This window comes from Chiloscyllium plagiosum, chromosome 17 (assembly GCF_004010195.1).
Source record: "Chiloscyllium plagiosum isolate BGI_BamShark_2017 chromosome 17, ASM401019v2, whole genome shotgun sequence".
NCBI lineage: Eukaryota > Metazoa > Chordata > Chondrichthyes > Orectolobiformes > Hemiscylliidae > Chiloscyllium > Chiloscyllium plagiosum.
In genome coordinates, this window is record NC_057726.1 from 5,612,919 (window position 1) to 5,633,516 (window position 20,598).

Here is a 20,598-nt window from a genome sequence, read left to right on the forward strand (position 1 = left end):
ACCATCTACTCTGGGGCAATTAAGGATGGGTGATAAATGCTGGCCCAGCCAGTGATGCCTCCATCCCACAAAGCCTCTGATGTTTTGTCTTGACTACAACCATCCCACTGCTGTGCTCCTTCCTCGTAGCTCCGAGTGCAGTTCTTCCCTAATTTGTTCCCACTGTGACCCTCATTTTGAGACTTTAAATAATCAGAACTTCACAGTGAGAACCGAAGTGGAGGGAAATGGTTGACCCAAGAGAGGGGGTTGTTGGTCATGGTGGCCTCCGAGCTCAATACGCAGAATGTTCCTCTTGACCCCCATTTTGCAAAGGCCAGCCTTGGAGCTGCTTTCTGACCCAAAGACTTCATAATTTGTCTCTTGGATAAGATTCAATGGCTTCACTACCTCAACCATCCTCTCTGTAACAAGTTCCATTCCTCAACCACCCACCATCTGAGTGGCATCTTTATAAATTGATTCCTCCTCAACTGACTCATGCAATTAGAGGGAGTAATTTTCTGTCTTCACACTAGCAAAACTCTCCATAATGTAAAAACAAACATGAATTAAATTCTCCACTCCAGTGGAAATTGGACCAGTGTTTCTGGAAGGATATTTAGTCACTTCGATGCCATTTGAGTTTCTGGTGGCTTGAGAAATATTTGTCAAGAAAGCGTTATCCGTCAGGACAGAGATGAGGATTGGAATAAATAATCAAAAGCTTAATTCGAATGCTGTAAGAAATGACTAAATGTTTGATTAAAGGGAACTTGAACACAACTCAGATCCTTCTAACATAAAAGCAAAATACTGTCGATGCTGGAAATAAAATTTGAATGTGCTACAGGCAAAACTCAGCAGGTCTGGCAGTAACTGTGGAGAGAGATACAGAAGCTTGAAAACGGGCATCAATAGGTCCAAGCACAGTTTCTTCTTCGCTATTATTAAACTGCTGAATGGACCTCTCTAACTTCAAATCTAATGTTGATCATGCTTTGTGCAGCTCCTGTGCAGCTGTAACCTAGTATACTTCATTCTGTCTGAGCACTCTATGATCTGTATGTCCTTTTTTTTTTGCCTGTCCTGCTTGCAAAACAAAGCTTTTCACTGCACTTAAGTACATGTGACTACAATGAATCAAATCAAAGGAACAAAGTTAACATTCCGAGTTGAGTATGACTCTGCTTCAGGAGGAATATTGGAACTCGGTGTTAACTCTGTTTCTCTTTCTGTGGATTGCTTTTCATTCACTCACAGGATGTGGGCATTGCTGGCTGGATGAGCATTTGCTGGTAATTCCTAGTTGCAACTCACCATCACCTTCTCAAGGGTAATTAGGAATGCATAGTACATGCTGGTCCATCCAGTGGTGCCCACATCCAAAGAATGAATAAATAAAAGCTACTGCCAGACCTGTTGAATTTTTACAGCAACTTCTGTTGTATTTAATCTCTATCTTTTTCAAATTTAAGTTTAATTTTAAGGTGTATGTTAATAGTTTGTCATATGAACTTGCCCCCTACTATAATTTGGAACATGATTGGTTCATAACTCAATGGGTGGTTAGACAAACCAATAAGAGCATAGGATTGCAGGATTGAGAGAAATCATTGTAATTGTGCCAAAGGACAAGAAAGTCTTGTACTATTGTTTACATCATGCATGGGTCCCACCCTATCGTCAATCTCACATCCTCCTGTCCTGCACTATTTCCCGTACCCCAGGAGATTCAATACTGGTGTTCATGTGGCACTTGGGGATAATGCTGTGAGGAGATGGTGATGTTGTGGTAATATCACAGGACAGGTAATCTAGAGACAAGAACAGGAATTGGATTTAAAAGCTCAGCAGGTCTAGCAGCTTCTCTGCGGGAACAGAAACAAAGATAACGTTTGCAGCCCAGTGACCCTTCTTTAGAAGTGCAATTCTCAACACAAAATGTTAACTTTACTTTCTCTCCACAGATGCTGCCAGACCTGGTGAGTTTCTCCAGCAGTTTCTGTTTTTGTTTCTGATTTCTGGCATCCACAGTTGTAGAGTCATACAGCACAGAAACAGACCCTTCGGTCCAACATGTCCATGCTGACCAGATATTCTAAATTAATCTAGTCCCATTTGCCAGCATTTTGCCCATATCCATCTCCACCCTTCCGGTTCATCTAGATACCTTTTAAATGTGATGTACCAGCCTCCACCACTTCCTCTGGCAGCTCATTCCGTACACGCACCACCCTCTGTATGAAAAAGTTGCCTTTCAGATCCCTTTTATATCTTTCCCTTCTCACCCTAAACCTATACCCTCTAGTTTAGAACCTCAGGGAAAATACCTTGTCTATTTACCCTATCCATGCCCTTCATGATTTGATAAACCTCAGCCTCCAGTGCTCCAGGGAGAACAGCCCCAGCCTGTTCAGCCTCTCCCGATAGCTCAAACCCTCCAACACTGGCAGCATCCTTGTAGATCTTTTCTGAACCTTTTCAAGTTTCACAACATCCCTCCTATAGCAGGGAGACCGGAAGTGAATGCACCTGTTTGTTTCATTTTAGCAAACTAGAAGCTAATTTCAAGTTAATAAAATCTGGAATTGAAAGCTAATCTCAGTAATGATGTTCATGAAACTGCCATTATAAAAAAGCTGACCTGGTTGAGTCATCCGTTGTCTTTCCCTGCTCTGACCTACGTGTGATTCCAGACCTGCAGCAATACAATTGTTATTGTCTGCTCTTTGAAATAGCTGAACAAGTGACTTAGTTCAAGTGCAATTAGAGATAGGCAAGAAAGGATTGACCTTCCCAGTGATGCCCATATCCCATGGAAGAATAAAGATAAAAGTCATAGGCTTTTATAGGCAAGGTCATGTCAGAGACTAGGCCAACATCTTGTGGTTCTGGTAGAACCTGTGAATTACCAGTTTTATAAGTTCAAACCATAGAATTCCTGGAGTGTAAGAAGAGGCCATTCAGCCCATCAAGTCTGCAGCAACCCTCTGAAAAGCATCCCACCTGCTATCCATAACCCCACAGTTTAGCATGGCCAATCCACCTGACCTGCACATCTTTGGACACCTGGAGGAAACCCACGCAGACACGGGGAGAATGTGCAAACTTCACACAGGCAGTCGCCCGAGGCTAGAATCGAACCTAAGTCCCTATCATTATGCAGCAATAATGCCACCCTAAACTGTGCCACCATGAAGCCTGTTCTTGGAATTGTGAAATGGAATTGACTGGCTTGGCTGGTACACAAGGTGATTGAAAGATGCTGGACAGATTTTTAAACTCAATAGGTTTACTGACATAATAGCTGGTCTGGCTGGGACTTAGTCCACGTTTATATGTTTAATGCAATTAATACAATTTGAAGTGAATTTAGTAAAGGATCAATGATTTTGAAATAATAGCAGAAATTGCTGGAAAAGCTCAGCAGGTCTGTGGAGACAAATCAGACCGAACATGTTTTTGTTTTGGATTTCCAGCTGCTGCAGTGCTTCTAGTTTTTATCAGTGATTTTGAGTTTGATGTGGAAGTAAACGCTCCCAGTGCAGCACTGACATAGTGCTGCAGTGTCATAGCCTCTATCTTCTAGATAAGAAATGAAAAACCAAAGCTTTTTGGGAGAAGGTAAATAGAACTAATTTGGAAAAACTGCAGAGAGATTTCCCCAGTGCAACATGCGTCTCTCAACCAAGCACCACGAAAAGCAGATTAACATTGAGTTGGATGATTATTCAGTTTGATTCTGCACTGACTATTCTGAAGGGCTATCCGGTCAGGCCCATTTCTCTTTGGAGTTTTGACCTGTTAATCCAATTCCCTTGTGAATATGACGATTGCTACCCTTTCAAGCAGAATATTCCTGATCTGAACTAACAATCCCGTTTCATCTGGTACATTTTTGCCCGTAATTTAAATCTGTGTCCTCTCATTGAGTGTTTCAGCAGTTAGAAACAGTATGTTTTAAACCCTCTGGACCATTCATGGCCATAAACACCTCTCCTAGTTTACAGTCTCAAACTCTCCAGTCTGTGCGTCACTACTGGAATGCTTCATCCCAAGAAACATTTTAGTAAATCTCTCATGCACCTCTCCAAAGACTTCATGTCCTCCCTGAAGTGTCATTCCCAGAACTGGGTACAATATTCCACTGGGGGTTAAGGAGATGATTTATCTTAATTATTTTGGCTTTTCTCCTTTCTGCTTCCATGTAAAGAACCCAGAATCTTGTACGTTTTATCACTAGCTTTTTGAACTGGTCTCCGCATGTTCAGGACATATGCACAAAAACACTCTTGGTCCTAACTTCTTGCGTCTCCTTAACAGTTTTGCCATTTAACTTGCATTTCTTCTCATGGTCATGATTGTTGTCTTTGTGAGCTTCCTGTATGTTTTCAGCATTACAGCACTGACTGTACGTTAAAAACTGATTCAATCCAGGTGCACTGAGGTTATGAAAGGCAGCAGTTGTCAATAAATTGGCAGTGAACGTGGTGCTGGGGCCCATCAGTGGTTGGTTTTGCCTAAAGGCTGTGCAGATACTGGAGAAGGGTCCAGCACATTGCAACCTCACGTTGACCAGACTAAGAGTCTACGACAAGGGCATAAAAATCACAACAACTTAACTTTTCTTGGCAGCTGCTCAGTTTTCTGAAGCCGAGCCTTTTCCAAGATTCTTTAGCCTTTGAAAAGTATGTTCAGGCCCTCTGACAGATTGCCCCAGCTTTGTGTTGGAGAGCACAGCAGATCAGACAGCATCCGAGGAGCAGGAAAGTCAACGTTTCGGGCCAAAACCCTTCGTCAGGACTGGGGAGGAAGAGAAGAGCCCAGAAGAAAATAGAGGGTGGGGAATGGGGCTGGAGCAAGAGTATGTGGGACGGTGATAGGTGGATGCTGGTAAGGGGCTATTGTGATTGGTCAGTGGGAAGGGTGGAGTGAATTGGGGAGTAGGAAGATGGTCAAGTCAGGGAGGTGAGGAGGAGGGGGAGAGCTGGACACAGGATATGGCTGGGGGTAGAGGGACTTTTAAGCTGGTGAAGTCAATGTTGAGGCCACTGGGCTGTAAGCTCCCCAGGGGAAATATCAAGTATTATTCCTCCAGTTTGGCCTCAATGGGCTTCCTATAGAAGGGAGACCATTACTGCACACAGTATTCCAAAAATGGCATAACCAATGTCCAGCACAGCTGCAACCTGACCTCTCAACTCCTGTACTCAATGCATTGACCTATAAAGGAAAGTGTATCAACACCACCTTCACTATCCTATCTACCTGTGACACTACTTTCAAGGAAATATGAACCTGCACTCCAAGGTCTCTTTGTTCAGCAACACTCCCTAAGACTTTACCATTAAGTGTATAAGTCCTGCCCTGATTTGCCTTTCCAAACTGTAGCACCTCAATTATCTAAATTAAGCTCCATCTGCCATTTCTCAGCCCCTTGGCCCATCTGATCAAGGTACCGTTGTACCCTGAGGTAACCTTCTTCACTATCCATTAGGGCATGGGGTTGGGGAAAGCAATAAAAAAAATTTGGACAATGCAGTGGCTCAGTGGTTAGCAATGCTGCCTCACAGCACCAGGGATCCTGGTTCAATTCCAGCCTTGGGTGACTGTCTATGTAGAGTTTGCTCATTCTCCCCATGGTTAGGTGGGTTAGGCATGGTAATAATCCCCATGTGGACTTATGGGGATTGGGTGGGAAGCTCTTTGTAGAGTTGGTGTGGACTGTCTGTGTGGAGTTTGCACATTCTCCCTGTGTCTGTATGGGTTTCTTCAGGGTGCTCCAGTTTCCTCCCACAGTCACAAAGATGATCAGGTCAGTGAATTGACTGTGCTAAATTGCCCATCGTGTTCATGGATGTGTAGGTTAGGTGCATTAGTCAGGGGTAAGTGTAGAATAATAGGGTAGGGGAATGAGTCTGGGTCGGTTACTCTTCGGAGGATCAGTGTGGACTTGTTGGGCCGAATGGCCTGTTTCCATATTGTAGGGATTCACTGGGCCGAATGGCCTCATTCTGCGCTGTAAGGATTCTATGATGGGTGGAAAGGAGGGATGTGGCAGAGGCAGCTGATTGGATGGTTCCTGTCTGCATGACTGACAGGTTCTCATAAGCTCCTAGATTTTGTAGATGGGTTGGGGGAAATAGAGAGAGGGGTTTGAGAAGACAGTGTGTAAGAGAGTAAAGAGGCTGGGATTATCTTCCATCTTCCAGGAATAATGGGAAGCTTTAGCAGATGACTGCAGGATCAGATACGGTCCAGTCAGAGGTGATGGTGAACAATTAAACTTGCTGTTCTCCATATCCTTTCAAATCTTATGTGACTCCATTAGAGCTCATGTTCTGCAGTGGTAGTGTCCCTACCCCTGGACCAAGCGGCCTTGTTTCAAGTCAGACCTGTTCCAGAGGCATGTAATAAAATCTCTGAACAGGTTGAGTTGAAAAATAGGATAATGAAAAAAGAATGGGACTCCATTAGGACTCTTGTGATACAGTGGTAGCATTCCTACCTTTGAGGCAGAAGGATAGGGTTCAAGTACTATCTGTTCCAGAGGTGTGTCGTAACATCTCTGAGTAGATTGATTAGAAAATAGGTTTTAAAAAATATGTGACTCCATGTCAAATTTTGTTTGGTGGCAGTGTTGCCCTGGAACTTGTAGCTATTGTAACAATGCTCTAGAAAGGCAGATTGTTATTCCTGTCTGCTTTGTTCGTTCCCTGTATGTGTATGAGATCCAACACTTTTTTAAAAAAAAAATGTCCAGCAGATACAAACTGTTCTGTAGCACTGACCTGTTTCACCCTCTGGGCTGGCTGGAGTGCCAGGGATATCTGAATCAATCACAGGAGACCCAAGGCTTGGAAGCCGCTTTGGTAATGTTGTTGGCTGTTGTACCCACACTCCTGCTACCTATTGGCTTCATACACCAGTGAACATGTAAAATAAATGACTAACAAGGATGACACCAGAGACATTCTAACTATCAGGGAGAACTGAATAGTCTTGGTTCCCAGAAAGAGAAGGATGAAGGGCAGCCTGAGAGACATTATTGATTAGATTAGATTCCCTACAGTGTGGAAGCAGGCCCTTCAGCCCAACAAGTCCACACCGACCCTCCAAAGAGTAACCCACCCAATCCCATTTCCCTCTGACTAATGCACCTAACAACATGGGTAATTTAGCATGGGCAATTTACCTGACCTGCACATCTTTGGACTGTGGGAGGAAACCAGAGCACCCGGAGGAAGCCCACACAGACACTGGGAGAATGTGCAAATTCCACACAGACAGTTGTCAAGGCTGGAAACAAACCTGGGACCATGGTGCTGTGAGGCAGCAGTGCTAACCACTGAGTCACTGTGCCGCCCCAGTGTATTCAGGGTAAACATCGAGAGAAGGTATTTGGAAGTGAGCAAAACTGGGGATTATTATTGGTATGACATAGCCATGAATACAGGTGGAATTAAAATCAGGAGAAACTTCCTTATCTCGAGACTGGGGGGAGTGTGGAACTTATTATTCAAAGGGTACAGTTAAAATGAATAGAATAAGACGTAGGGGCAGAAATAGACCATTGCATCCATTGATTCACCATTTAATAATATCATGGCATTCTGCCCTACCTTTTCCCCATAATCTTGATTCCCTGGTTGATTGAAAAATGAAACTTTATTGCTGGAACAGCACAGCACATGCCCTTCTTCAGGAATTCCTGAAGAAGGGCATGTGCCCGAAACGTCGAATCTTCTGTTCCCTAGATGCTGCCTGACCTGCTGTGCTGTTCCAGCAATAAAGTTTCAGCTTTGATCTCCAGCGTCTGCAGACCTCACTTTCTCCTCCTGATTGAAAAATGAGTCTATCTCAGCCTAGAATATACTTTATGATCCCATCTCAACAACCCTCTGCAGTAAGGAATTCACAGATTCATTACCTCCTGAGAGAAGACATTCCTACTCATCTCTGTCTTAAATGTGCGATCCTTACCCTGACATTATGCCCTCTGTTCCCGGACTCTTGCACAAGTGAAACAACCCTCTCCCATCAACTCCCGTCAAGTCCCCAAAGAATGTACTCCACTCATTTTTCTAAACTCTAATGGGGCTAAATCTAGAAAAGCACAGCAGGTCAGACAGCATCTGAGGACCAGGAGAATCGATGTTTTGGGCAAAAGCCCTTCATCAGGAATGAGGGACTTCACTCCTGATGAAGGACTCATGCTCAAAACATCAATTCCAGCATCTGCCGTCCTCACTTCCTCCTGAGGCCAAATCGATTCAACGTCTGCTCATTAGACATATTTAAGATCAGCTTAGTGAAACTTCTCTGGATTTTGTTTTGTTCAATCACAGGATGTGACCGCCGCTGGCTGGACCAACACTTACTGCCCATCCCTAATTGCCCAGAGGCATTTAAGAGACAGCCACATTGCTGGGGGTTCGGAGTTATACATAGTACAGTAGTCTTCTAAAACGATATCAATAAACCAGGTTTATGATCATTATCAGACCTTTAATTCCAGATGTTTATTGAATTCAAATTCCACCATCTGCTGTGATGGGATTTGAGCCAAGGCCCCCTGCATGTTACCAAGGTGAGTGGATTAATCAGTCAGTGATAATGCCATTGAGCCATTACCTCCTACTGGGGCTGTCTCTAATGCCTGAGTATCCTTCCTGAGATAAAGCTATCACAGTATTCCAGCTATGATCTGACAAGTGCCCGATATCGTTTTAGCAAGATTTCCCTATTTTTCAGCTCCATTCCTTTTGAAATAAAGGCCAACATTCCATTTGCTTTCCCTATTACTCGCTGAACTTCAATGCTAGTTTTTTGTGATATATGCACAAGGACTCCTGAAACCTGCTGTTCTGTAGTTTTCTGAAATCTTTCTCCACTTAAACAATATTCAGCATTTTATTCTTCCTGCTACAGTGCATAACCTCACATTTCTGAATGTTATATTCCATCTGCCACATGGTTTTCCATTTGCTTAACCTGTCTTTATCCCTCTGCAAGGAGAAAGTGAGGACTGCAGATGCTGGAGATCAGAGCTCTTTATCCCTCTGCAGACTCTGTGTCGTCATCACCACTCGTCCTCCCAAATACTTTTATATCATCCACAAACTTAGTTTTCATACATTCACTTTCCTCATCCAAGTCACGAATATATCTTGTAAACAATTGTAGTCTGACCACTGATCTCTGTGGCACTCCACTAGCTACCATCCTGAAAATTACTCCCCCTTCCCCCCCCCACCCCACCCCACTATTAGTTATAGAATCCCTATAGTGTGGGAGCAGGCCATTCAGCCCATCAAGTTCACACCAAACTCTCTGAAAGCAATCCTCTCCACCAACACTTACCCTAACCTTGTTAACCCTACATTTTCCACATGGCTAATCGACCTCGCCTGCACACCTTTGGACTGTAGGAAGAAAAATGCTCTAGTGTCCAGGGATGTATAGGTTGATTGTGGGGGTGCAGAGTTACAGGGATAGGGTGGGGGGAAGGGGATACTCTTCTGAGAGTTGGTGTGGATATGTTGGGCTGAATGGCCTGTTCCCAAGCTGTAGGGATTCTATGGAAATAGTGCACCTGGAAAAAAAACACTAGCATAATGGATGTGCAAACCGCACACAGTCACAGACACTCAGGTCTCTGACGCTTTGAGGCAGTGGTGCTAACCACTGAGCCATCATGACACCCCATGTTGGGATAGCTTCTATTAATTAGATACTCCTAAAAACATTTTAGTGAAAACTGAATAAACACTTGAAAGAGAAGAAGTCATAGTTCCTTGAAAGTGGAGTCACAGGTCGATAGAACAGTGAAGAAGGCATTTGGTATGCTTTCCTTTATTTGTCAGAGTATTAAGTATAGAAGTTGGGAGGTCATGCTGCAGCTGTACAGGACATTGGTTAGGCCACTGTTGGAATATTGCGTGCAATTCTGGTCTCCTTCCTATCGGAAAGATGTTGTAAAACTTGAAAGAGTTCAGAAAAGATTTACAGAGATGTTGCCAGGGTTGTAGGGTTTGAGCTAAAAGAAGAGGCTGAACAGGCTGGGGCTGTTTTCCCTAGAGTGTCGGAGGCTGAGGGGTGACCTTATAGAGGTTTATAAAATCATGAGGGGCATGGATAGGATAAATAGGCAAAGTATTTTCCCTGGGTTGGAGACGTCCAGAACTAGAGGGCATAGGTTCAGGAAAGGGGAAAGATATAAAAGGGATCTAAGGGGCAACATTTTCATGCAGAGGGTGGTGCGTGTATGGAATGAGCTGCCAGAGGAAGTGTTGGAGGCTGGTACAATTACCACATTTAAAAGGCATCTGGATGGATATGAGTAGGAAGGGTTTAGAGGGATGTGGGCCAAGTGCTGGCAAATGGGACTAGATTGGGTTGGGATTTCTGGTCGGCATGGATGAGTTAGACCGAAGGGTCTGTTTCCATGCTGTACATCTCTATGACTCTAAGTTGGAAGGATTTGCTGCATGGATTACATTTCTGTCAATTTCTTCTAAACCAAGTGGGAGGCTGGAAGAACACAGCAAGCCAGGTAGCATCAGGAGTTGGAGGAGTAAATGTTTCCAGTGTAATCCTTCAGGACTGGGGGTGGGTGTGGAGGGAGCTGCAGATAAGGGTTATGATGGGGGCAGGGTAGTGAAGTGGGGATAGTTGGAGACAGGTGGAGGGTACAACCTCGTTGGTCAATGGGAAGAATTAATCTGGTTGGTGACAGGGAGCAGTAGAAGGGAGGGGGAGGGGCAGTGAAGGGAATTGGGGGATGGGAAGGGAGGTTATTTGAAACTGGAGAACTCCATATTGAGTCCTCCGTACTGTAGGTTGCCTCGGTGAAAGATAAGGTGTTCCTCCAATAGGAGCTTTGGTTGTTTTGGCAATGGAAGAGGGGAAGGGGAATTAAAATGGATGGTGATTGGGAGGTCCGGTCAGCCCCTGCAGGCCCAGCTGAGATGCTCGGTGAGCTATTCCCTTAGTTTATGTTTGGTCTCCCCAATATAGAGAAGACCACATCAGAAGCAACTGATGCTGGAGAGGAAGTTGAACCTTTGTCCACCTGGAAGGACTGTTTGGGACCTTGGATGGAGGTGAGGGGGTTGGTGCATCAGCACGTTTGCATCTCTTCTGGTTGTAGGGAAAGGTACCAGGTGGATCGGTGGCGGGGGCTGGCATGAACCAAGGACTGTCGGAGGGAATGGTCCTTGTGGAGGGCTGAGAGGGGTGGGCTGGGAAAGATGTGGTGGGGTCTATTTGGAGTTGAGGATGTTTGATGCCTTCTCTTTATCTGCAGCTGCCTTCACACCCACTCCCAGTTATACCCGAAACATTGACTTTTACACCTTTCGGTGCAGCCTGCCTTGCTGCGTGCTTCCAGTCTCCTGCCCGTCTACTTTGGATTCCAGCATCTGCAGTTTTTCTTGGTCTCTAACCAAATGTCTTTGAAGTCAGCATATTAACTCTGCAAGAAATAAAGAGGCACAATTAAATGTACGTTTCTCTAAGTGAAGGATAGTTTGTGGAGGAAAGGACTGCTGTATAAAGTAGCAGTATAATGTTTCTTCGAATGTATATGACGATCATTGAACTTATCCAAAATGGCTGCCTGTAGACTTACAGAAGAGGTTTGTGTTGAACATAAACACAAGCACAGACCAGTTGGGCTGAATGGTCTGTTTCTGTGGTGTAAATCCTGCTTAAATTTATAAAGTCACAAAATCCCTATAGCGCAGAAAAATCCATTCAGCCCATCAAGTCTGCACTGACCCTCTGCAAAGCAGACCCAACCCCTTACCCTAACCCCACATCCATATAACATTCTGAACTGTGTGAATAAGCTTCCCTGATCGGCTGCTTGTAGCCATTGCTTCAGAAAACACAAAGCTTAAGTTACCGAATACTCATTCAGAAAAATATCCTGCGCTTGTCTCTTTAAAAAAAAATGTACATCTGGCATCAACAAGGCACATTTGTATTCTCAACGATAGATTGAAGAGCATAAGAGCCACCTACTACCAGAGAATCTTCATCTTTGCAATTGATTTGAAGGTCATTAACCACCTACGTCCCACTCCCACAGCCTGTCCCCTCTCTCCACAACCTCCAAAAAAAGTCAGGCACGACAATTGTTGACAGCTATAATGACGGGTGCAGTGTATCAAGGACTTAAAGCACAATCACTGAAATAATACAAACAGACATCTGCTGTGAAGTTAGAAACTAGAACAGGAGTCCTGTAATGACAGCCCTTCATACTTCACCAGTTTGATTCATATATGTATAGATTATGTCGATCATTACTGTTATTGCGTTGGGGAGTCGAGGTCAAATATAATTCTGAGATCAAGTTGCGTTCATGGCAGGGCATAATTGGGCTAGCATGCAAAAATATGTTTGTATTGCTATTTTAAAGTCTGCAACATTTTGTTTATATTTGCTTTATACTTCCCAGAGCACAACTCTTGATAATAAAGATTTGAGGGTCCGCTGTTGGGCTGATGTGTACAAGGTTAAAAATCACACAATACGTGGGTTATCGTCCAACAGGTTTATTTGGAAGCACCAGCTTTCGGAGTGCTGCTTATACAATTACCTGATGAAGGAGCGGCGCTCCAAAAGCTAGTGCTTCCAAATAAACCCGTTGGACTATAACCCACGTATTGTGTGATATTTAACCTTGATAAGAACGACTGTCTGCATGAATGTCACACTGTAATTATGCTTTCCACCAGTGGTGGCACTGTAGCACCTTCAGTGAAACAATGGTCCAGTCAAAGCTGACAAGGTGGTCTCTGTTGTGAATAGACAATATAAGAAATTTCAATGGAAAAAGGTGACTTGACTGTATATCCACAGCCAGCCTTGCATGCTTCAAGCTCTTACTGAAAGTTCTGGAGAAACTCCAGGAGAGAGTCAAAGGTTCTTCAGAAATAAAAACAGGAAGTGCTGGAGAAACTGAGCAAGCCCCATGTCAGAATTGAAATGCTCAGTTTCTCTGTCCTCGCATGCTGTGCCAGACCTGCTGATTTTCTCCAGCATTTTTCTGCTTTTGTTTCAGACTTCCAGCATCTGCAATATTTTGCTTTGACGTACTTCAAAGCTCTACCTTTTAATTTTGAAAAACAATTCAAATAGAGTCATAGAAATGAAAAAAACACAGAAACAGATCTTTTGGTCCAAGTCATCCATGCTGATCAGATATCCTAAATTAATCCAATCCGATTTGGCCCATATTCCTCTAAACCCTTTCTATTCATGTACCCATCATGTTATAATTGTACCAGACTCTATCGTTTCCTCTGGCAATTCATTCCATAACGCATCACCCTCTGCATAAAAAACCTGTTCCTTAAGTCCCTTTTATATCTTTCCCCTCTCTCCTTAAACTTATGCTCTCTAGTTTTGGACTCCCCTACCCTGGGGGAAGAAAAGCCCTTGACTATCTATCCTATCCATGTCCTTCATGATTTTATAAATCTCTCTAATGTCACCCCTCGGCCTCCGACACTCCATGGAAACAGCCCCAGCCTATTCAGCCTCTCCCTATAGGTCAAACCCTCCAACCCTGGCAACATTCCTGTGATTTTGTTCCAAACCCTTTCAAGTTTAACAACATTTTTCCTATAGCAGGGAGATCAGCACTGAATGCACTTTTCCAAAACTGGCCAAACCAACATCCTGCACATCTTCAACATGAGCTCCCAACTCCTGTACTCAATGCACTGACCAATAAAGGCAAGCATACCAAATGTCTTCTTCACTACCCTGTCTACCTAGATTTGTAACATTAAAAAATGCTGGGCCACAATTCACCTTTTATAGATTTCGAAGCTGTCCAGAAGGAAATGACAGGTGAGACTGTTTTAAAACTAATAGCAACTCTCAAATAGTTAATTAGTGAAGTCTGTCAAGTGTCTTTCTGCTCCCAATCTGCCAAAGTGTTCCTCCCATCAAGTGTAGAGTGTGCAGCTACCAAGTGCTTTGCCTGACCTCCGGATGATCTACAAAGCTTCATATGCCATCAAGTAATTTTCTGAAGCAGTCATCGGTGTGAAAAATGGTTAGCTTGTGCATTGCAAGAACCAAAGCACATAGAAGTCTTAAGTGACTACATCATTTTTGGTTTTGTTTTAAAGAGACATTGGTTGGAGGATAAGTATTGTTCAGGAGACTAGGAAAATGTCCTCAACCCTTCTGTTAACCTTCGAGAGCACCCATTTAAGGGTGTAAATGGGCCGCCAATTTTTATAACACAGTCAACACCTCTGACAGTGTAGACACTGCTTGGTGCATCTTGGGCATGTCAGTCTTAGGTTTTGCATTAATTCCCCTGAAGTGGAGCTTAATTCTTGTAACCTTCTGCTGCAGAGTCAAGAGTGCTCCTGTACTATGTAGATTTGAGTGTTATGAACTCGAAGTTGTGTCCATGAATCTTTACCATTTGCCTCATTCCACCGTTTTATAGGTGTTGTGGTTTGGTGATTTGGGAGTTGATATTTTGATGTTGTATTGGTCAGTCTTGAGTGCAAATCCAGGCAGACACTTTCACTGTGAGTGCTGCACTATGGAGATTTCTATAATTTACTCATGGGATATAGGAATTGCTGTTTGGGTCAGCATTTATTGCCCGTCCCTAGTTGCTCTTGAGAAGGTGAGGGTAAGCTGCAGTCCATTGGTGTATGCAAATCCCTAATGCCATTAGGGAGAGAATTGCAGGATTTTCACACTGACGGAATGGTGATATACTTCCAAGTCAGAATGGTGGTGACTGCGGTATTTTGAATAAGACACTAAGGTAATCAATAAGACCATAATAAAAAGGAACAGGAGTAGTCCATTTGGCCCTTCGAGCCTAAGCCTGACCCTAACCTTAACCCTATCACTCCACCATTCAATAAGATCACAACTGATGCAACATTCCTCATGTCCACTTTCCTGCCCTTTCCCCATAATTTTTGATTCTCCTACTGATCAAAAATCTCTCAATCTCAGTCTTAAGTATACACAAAGATTCTGTCCCTACAGCTCTCTGTGGCAAGGAGTTCCAAAGACTCGCAATCCTCTGAGAAAAGAAATTCCTCCACATCTCAGTCTTAAATTGGTGTCTCTTTATTCTGAGACTGTGCCCTCTGCTCCTAGACTCTCTCATTGAGGGGAAACATCCTCTCAGCATTGATCCTGTCAAGCCCCTTAAGAAACCTCTGTTTCAATGAAACCATCTCTCACTTATCTAAACTCGAGTGGGTAGAGTCCCAACCTGTTTAATCTTTGCTCATAAGACCATCCCTCCATACCCCGGATCACCTGGGTGAGCCTTCTCTGAACTGCCTCCAATGAAATTATATTTTTCCTTCAATAAGGGGAGCAAAATCGCTCACAGTACTCCAAATGTAATCTCACCAGCACCTTATACAGTTACAGTAAGACTTCCCTACTCTTATACTCCAACCTCCTTGAAATAAGGGCAGATATTCCATTCGCCTTCCTGATTCTCTGCTGCTGCTATGCACTAGCTTTCTGTGGTTCATGCACAAGAAGCCCCAAGTCTCACTATTGTTGCAAATTTCTGCAATTCCTTTGTTCTTTTGTTCTTCCTTCCGAGTTGAATGACTTTGTATTTTCCCACATTATACTCCATTTGTCAACTTTCAAGATGTTGATTTGCCTGTCATGTTAAAGTAAAAGACCGCTTTGCCACTATTTTGACATGTCCTTGGCAAAATCTATCCATCAATCATTATCACATTGCAAGTATGGGATCTTGCCAAGTGCAAATTTCCCTGTTTCTGACACTACCACTACTTCTTAGGCTGCAAAGCACTTTAGCCCCGCCCCAACGTACTGAAAGGTGCCAGATAAATACAGCCTTACATTGTTTTAAAAAAAACTCCAGTCAGCTGAAGGACAACACAGTCAGTGATTTGCTGGTGTGTAAAAATATGGGATGAATTTGGAAATGTACATCAGATTGTATACCAGTTATAATGTGTTGATGCTCTTGTTACTACTGTCATGTAGACTTGTTGGCTGAGACAGTCCTGTCATGGAGTTAGACAAGATTAAATGCACAAATCATACTTGTATCTAGATGATCCATATTAGCTGCATCTTACCATGCTTTGTCTCATCCTATCAGCATAACCTTCTATTATTCTCTTTCTTTTGCTTAGCTTCCTCCCAAATGCATCTCTGCTATTCGTCTCAACCACTCGTTGTGGTAGTGAAGTCTCAACACAATCTGGGTAAGTTTCTCCTGACTTCTCTTTTTGGAGTTATTTTATATTTACGATTCAAATCGGTCTGGACTCTTTTTTTTTCTCCCCAGCATTGGACTTCTCAGTCTGTTCAACATTGTAAAGATGTCTATGGAGTCGCCCCTTGGTCTTCATTGCTCAATGAAAAACAGTCCTTGCCTATATAGCCTTTCCTGATCATTGTACACTTTCTGTTACACGACTTGTTATATTTTCAGTTATTCGGGGTTGCCACACTACCAGAATGGAGGCTTTGGACAGGGTACAGAAATGGTTAACCAGGATATTACCTTGTTTGGAGGGTATTAGCTGTGAGGAAAGATTGGACAAACTTGTTTGTTTTCATTTGGACATCAGAGGCTGAGGGGCGATGTGAAAGAAGTTTATAAAATTATGAGAGGCATGGATAGGGTAGATAGTCAAAATCTTTTTCCCTGGATAGAAATTTCAATTACTAGGGGAACATAGGTTTAAGATAAAAGTGGGAAAGTTTAAAGCAGATGTGATAAGCAGTTTTGTTTTGCACAGAGCTTGGAATGTGCTGCCAGAAGAGATGGTGGAGGCAGAGACAATAGCAATGTTTAAAAGGCAATTTGACAGGTACATGAATAGGCAGGGAATAGAGGGATATGAACAGCGTAGAGGCAAAAGGTTTTCAGTTTAGTAATGCATCATGTGTTGGCAAAGACTTGGTGGGCCAAAGGGCCTGTTCCTGTGCTGTACTGTTCTAGCCTGTTGTTTGTGAATATTGTCAACACTCATTTCAAGTGTTTTTAATTTCATTTTTGTAGTATGGAGGCCTGAATTGTTTACAGTTGATTAAACAATGCAACTAATGAGGTGAATTCACATTCTTGTCCTTGATTTCCTCCATAGTCTTATCTGTCTCTGTAAACTCATCCAACAAGGAAGGTTTCTTAAGCAAAGAGGCAAAAATTGCTGGAGAAACTCAACAGGTCTGGCAGCGTCTGTGTGGAGAGATACAGAGTTCATGTTTTGAGACTGGTCTGAATCTTTCTGGGGGAAGACGCCTCTGCCCAGTATGACACTTATTCAGAAGAGTCTTATCTGAAGCATTATCATACCAGATTGGAATTGGTTACCCTGTTTCTCTCTGCAGACACTGCAGATCTGCTGAGTTTCTGAGTTTGATTCAGATTTCCAGCATCCCCAGTACTTTGTTTTTAGGGAAGTTCTCACATATATCGCTGTATCCTAATGTTATTTGCTTTACCATCAGTGACCAGGCCTTCAGCTGCCCAGGGCCCCAGTTCTGGTATTTCCTCCATATATCTCTCCATCTCTCAACCATTTTTCCCTCCTTTAAGACACTCCTTGTTGTGTTTTGGATCATCCATCCCAGTCCTTTTATGTGACATGTTTTCTAAAGCTTCTGTAAGTTTTCTTTCAAAGTGTTGCATCAGTAAAGGTTGTTGGGCTATCATCTGCTAAAAGGATGGGTTGGTGGGGATCTATCTTCTTTGCTTTCTTATCTCCATTGTTTTCACCAATCAACAGAGAACTCCTCTGAACATTGACACTGGCAATAAAGAATTGATAGCTTGCAAATGTCTACACATGAGATGTTGATTCCAAATCTCAATGTGATGTAAACACTGGAGAATGAGCCATCCTGGAACTACTCAACAATAGAGTGTAAGAAGTGGGCGTGTAACAGAGACAGGGCTGGACTGACCCCTGGACCTTCGAACACCCATGTTCCCAGCCAGTGGGGCTCCAAACTACTTTACTTTTCTAATGATCTTTTGTGAAGAGGTTCTCCCATGCACTAAGCGACTTTAGATTTAGTCGTATCATTAATGCTGTCCGTACCATTTTGAAGATCCAATTACCGCACGTTTCTGAATCAAACAGGAACATGGGAATGGGAGTAGACCATTCAGCTCCTCCAGCCTGATTTCCTATTCAATCAGATCATGGCTGATCTATGGCCTCACTCCATATACCTGCCTTTGGCCTGCATTCCTTAATACCTTTGCTGAACAAAAAAACTATCTGCCTCAGATTTAAAATTAACACAAATGATGCAGCATCCACTGGTGTTTCTGGAAGAGAGTTCCAAACCTCTCCCACCCTTTGTGTGTGGAAGTGCTTCCTAACATCTTTCCTGAACACTCTGGCTCTCATTCTCAGACTATGCCCTCTTGTTCTAGAATCCCCAACCAATGAAAACAGCTTATCTTTATCTGCTTAGTCTTTACCTGTTAATATTTTGAAGACTTTGATCAAGTTATCACTTAACCTTCTAAATTCTCGAGGTTTCAGGCCTCATTTGTATAATGGCAAGCAGAGGATGTCATTCGGCTATTATGAGAAAGTGAGGACTGCAGATGCTGGCGATCAGAGTCGAAACGTGTGGTGCTGGAAAAGCACAGTAGATCAGGCAGCATCCGAGGAGATGGAGAATCGATGTTTCGGGCAAAACACAACTCTCCTGCTCCTCGGATGCTGCCTGACCTGCTGCGCTTTTCCAGCGTCACACTTTTCCATTTGGTCTATGACTTCTGGGCTAACTCTTTGAAAGAGTTTTCAATTCATCCCATTTCCTCCTTTTCCCACATGGCTTTGTAAATTCCTTCCCTTCAAGGGTACAAGCCATTCCCCTTTCCACCACCCATTCAGGGATCACACTCCTGATCACGAGAAAATGATCTGCTTTAACAAAATTGAATCTCCCATGCTGCTGTGATACCTGCTGCCAGGCACCTTTCACTTCTATTCTCTGATTACTGAACCTTTTGGCTGCTAGAAATGGTTTCTCTTTACTCCAATGAAATTCATCTCTCAAATCTCCCCTTCACCTTCTTGCTCTAAGCGCAATAATCTTAGCTTCACAGTCAACCCATCTGGAACTCCTTCACCTTCAGACAATTATAGCTAATTCTCTGTGCCCTTCAGGGCCTTGACTTTCTTGCTAAAGTGTGTCTCCAGCCTTGGACTCAGCACTCCATCTGAAGTCCACTGAGCGATTTATAAAGGTCTAGCATAAGTTGCATCAAAATATGAGACATTTTCAAGTGTGCTTCCCAGGCTGGACTCAATATTTGGAGTCAGAGTGTAGTGCTGGAAAAGCACAGCCAGTTAGGCAGCATCCAAGGAGCTGGAGAATCGATGTTTCAAGCATAAGCTCTTCATCAGGAAAGAGGGGGTGGCCCATGGGGACTGAGAGATAAATGGGAGGGGGTTGTGGAGGCAAGTGTGTTTCTGAACCACAACCAACTAGGAACTGCTGGGGTAACCTTTAACTGGGAAACATCCATACTTTAGGCATGGACAGGAAATCTGGGTGAGAGTTATAGCCTTAGCCAGTGAGGCCCTCATTCCAAAAGCTAGCCATGATCAGACTTTTCATGAAATGTTCAGGGCAGGGAAAGATACATTTTGGGGAAACACGCTTGGTGCATATAAATATCCATTTATTTGGACAGAAAATATTCCTCTTGATCCAGGCCTTGGAAGAACAGATAAAAATAGCTCCTTTGCAATTTTTCATTCCACCTGTCTAATCGTTCACGCAGCAACTCAATCCGAGCAAAAAACAAAAGCCAAATAAAAACGATATTTTACATAAAGCACTTGGATTTGTAATGTGCCTCAGGCTCCAGGTTCGATGTTATAGTGGGTTGACTATATTTAGTTTGACTGAGCATTAGTAACCATAACACTGAAGAATGTTATTGGAATGGACTGCAATTTCTCAATTATTTGAATTTAAGATTTTGCTTTTCTTAAGTTCGTTCTTTTGAGGATTGGGTCACCTTTGGCTAGGTTAGCATTTATTTCCAATCCCTAATAGCCCTTAGGAAGGTAATAGTGAACTGCTTGCATTTCCACGTGGTGTAGGTACACCCGCAATGCTGTGAGGAAGGGAGTTCCCTTATTAGTGAAGTAAAGATGTGTTTCCAAGTCGGGGGGATGGTTAGTGACTTGGCCATGATATTGCAGGTTGTGGTTTTCCCATGTTTCTGCTGCTTTTGTTGCGTTGGGTCATAGAGGTTACAGGATTGGAATGTGCTGTTGAATGATCTTTGGTGAATTACTGCACTTCCTCTTGTAGATGGTACATACTGTTGCTGCTGCATATCAGTGACAGAGAGACTGTATGTTGAAGGTAATAAATGGAATGCCCGTTAAGTGGGCTGCTTTGTCCTGGCTGGTGTCAAGCTTTTTGCATATTTTTGGAGCTGCACTCATTCGGGCAAGTGTGGTGTATTCCATCACATTCCTGACCAGTGGTCAGACTCTGGGGAGTCAGGAATGAGATTCCTGTCTCGCACCTGCTTTTGTAGTTATTGCAGACGTGGCTTCCTTAGTTCAGTTTCTGGTC

The 20,598-nt window shown here is 43.3% G+C and overlaps 1 protein-coding gene across 4 annotated transcripts in view; it reads left to right on the plus strand.

Moving 5' to 3' along the window:
• Nucleotides 1-20,598, plus strand: part of cdh11 (cadherin 11, type 2, OB-cadherin (osteoblast)) — a 242,668-nt gene that overhangs the window by 5,185 nt on the left and 216,885 nt on the right. For 3 of the 4 annotated variants that reach the window (XM_043706549.1, XM_043706546.1, XM_043706547.1), the window contains exon 2: nt 16,167-16,238. The exons of the other annotated variant lie outside the window; for it this stretch is intronic. The gene's annotated coding sequence lies outside the window, so the exon portion shown is untranslated. The remainder of the gene's footprint in view (nt 1-16,166; nt 16,239-20,598) is intronic. 4 annotated transcript variants of the gene reach the window in all.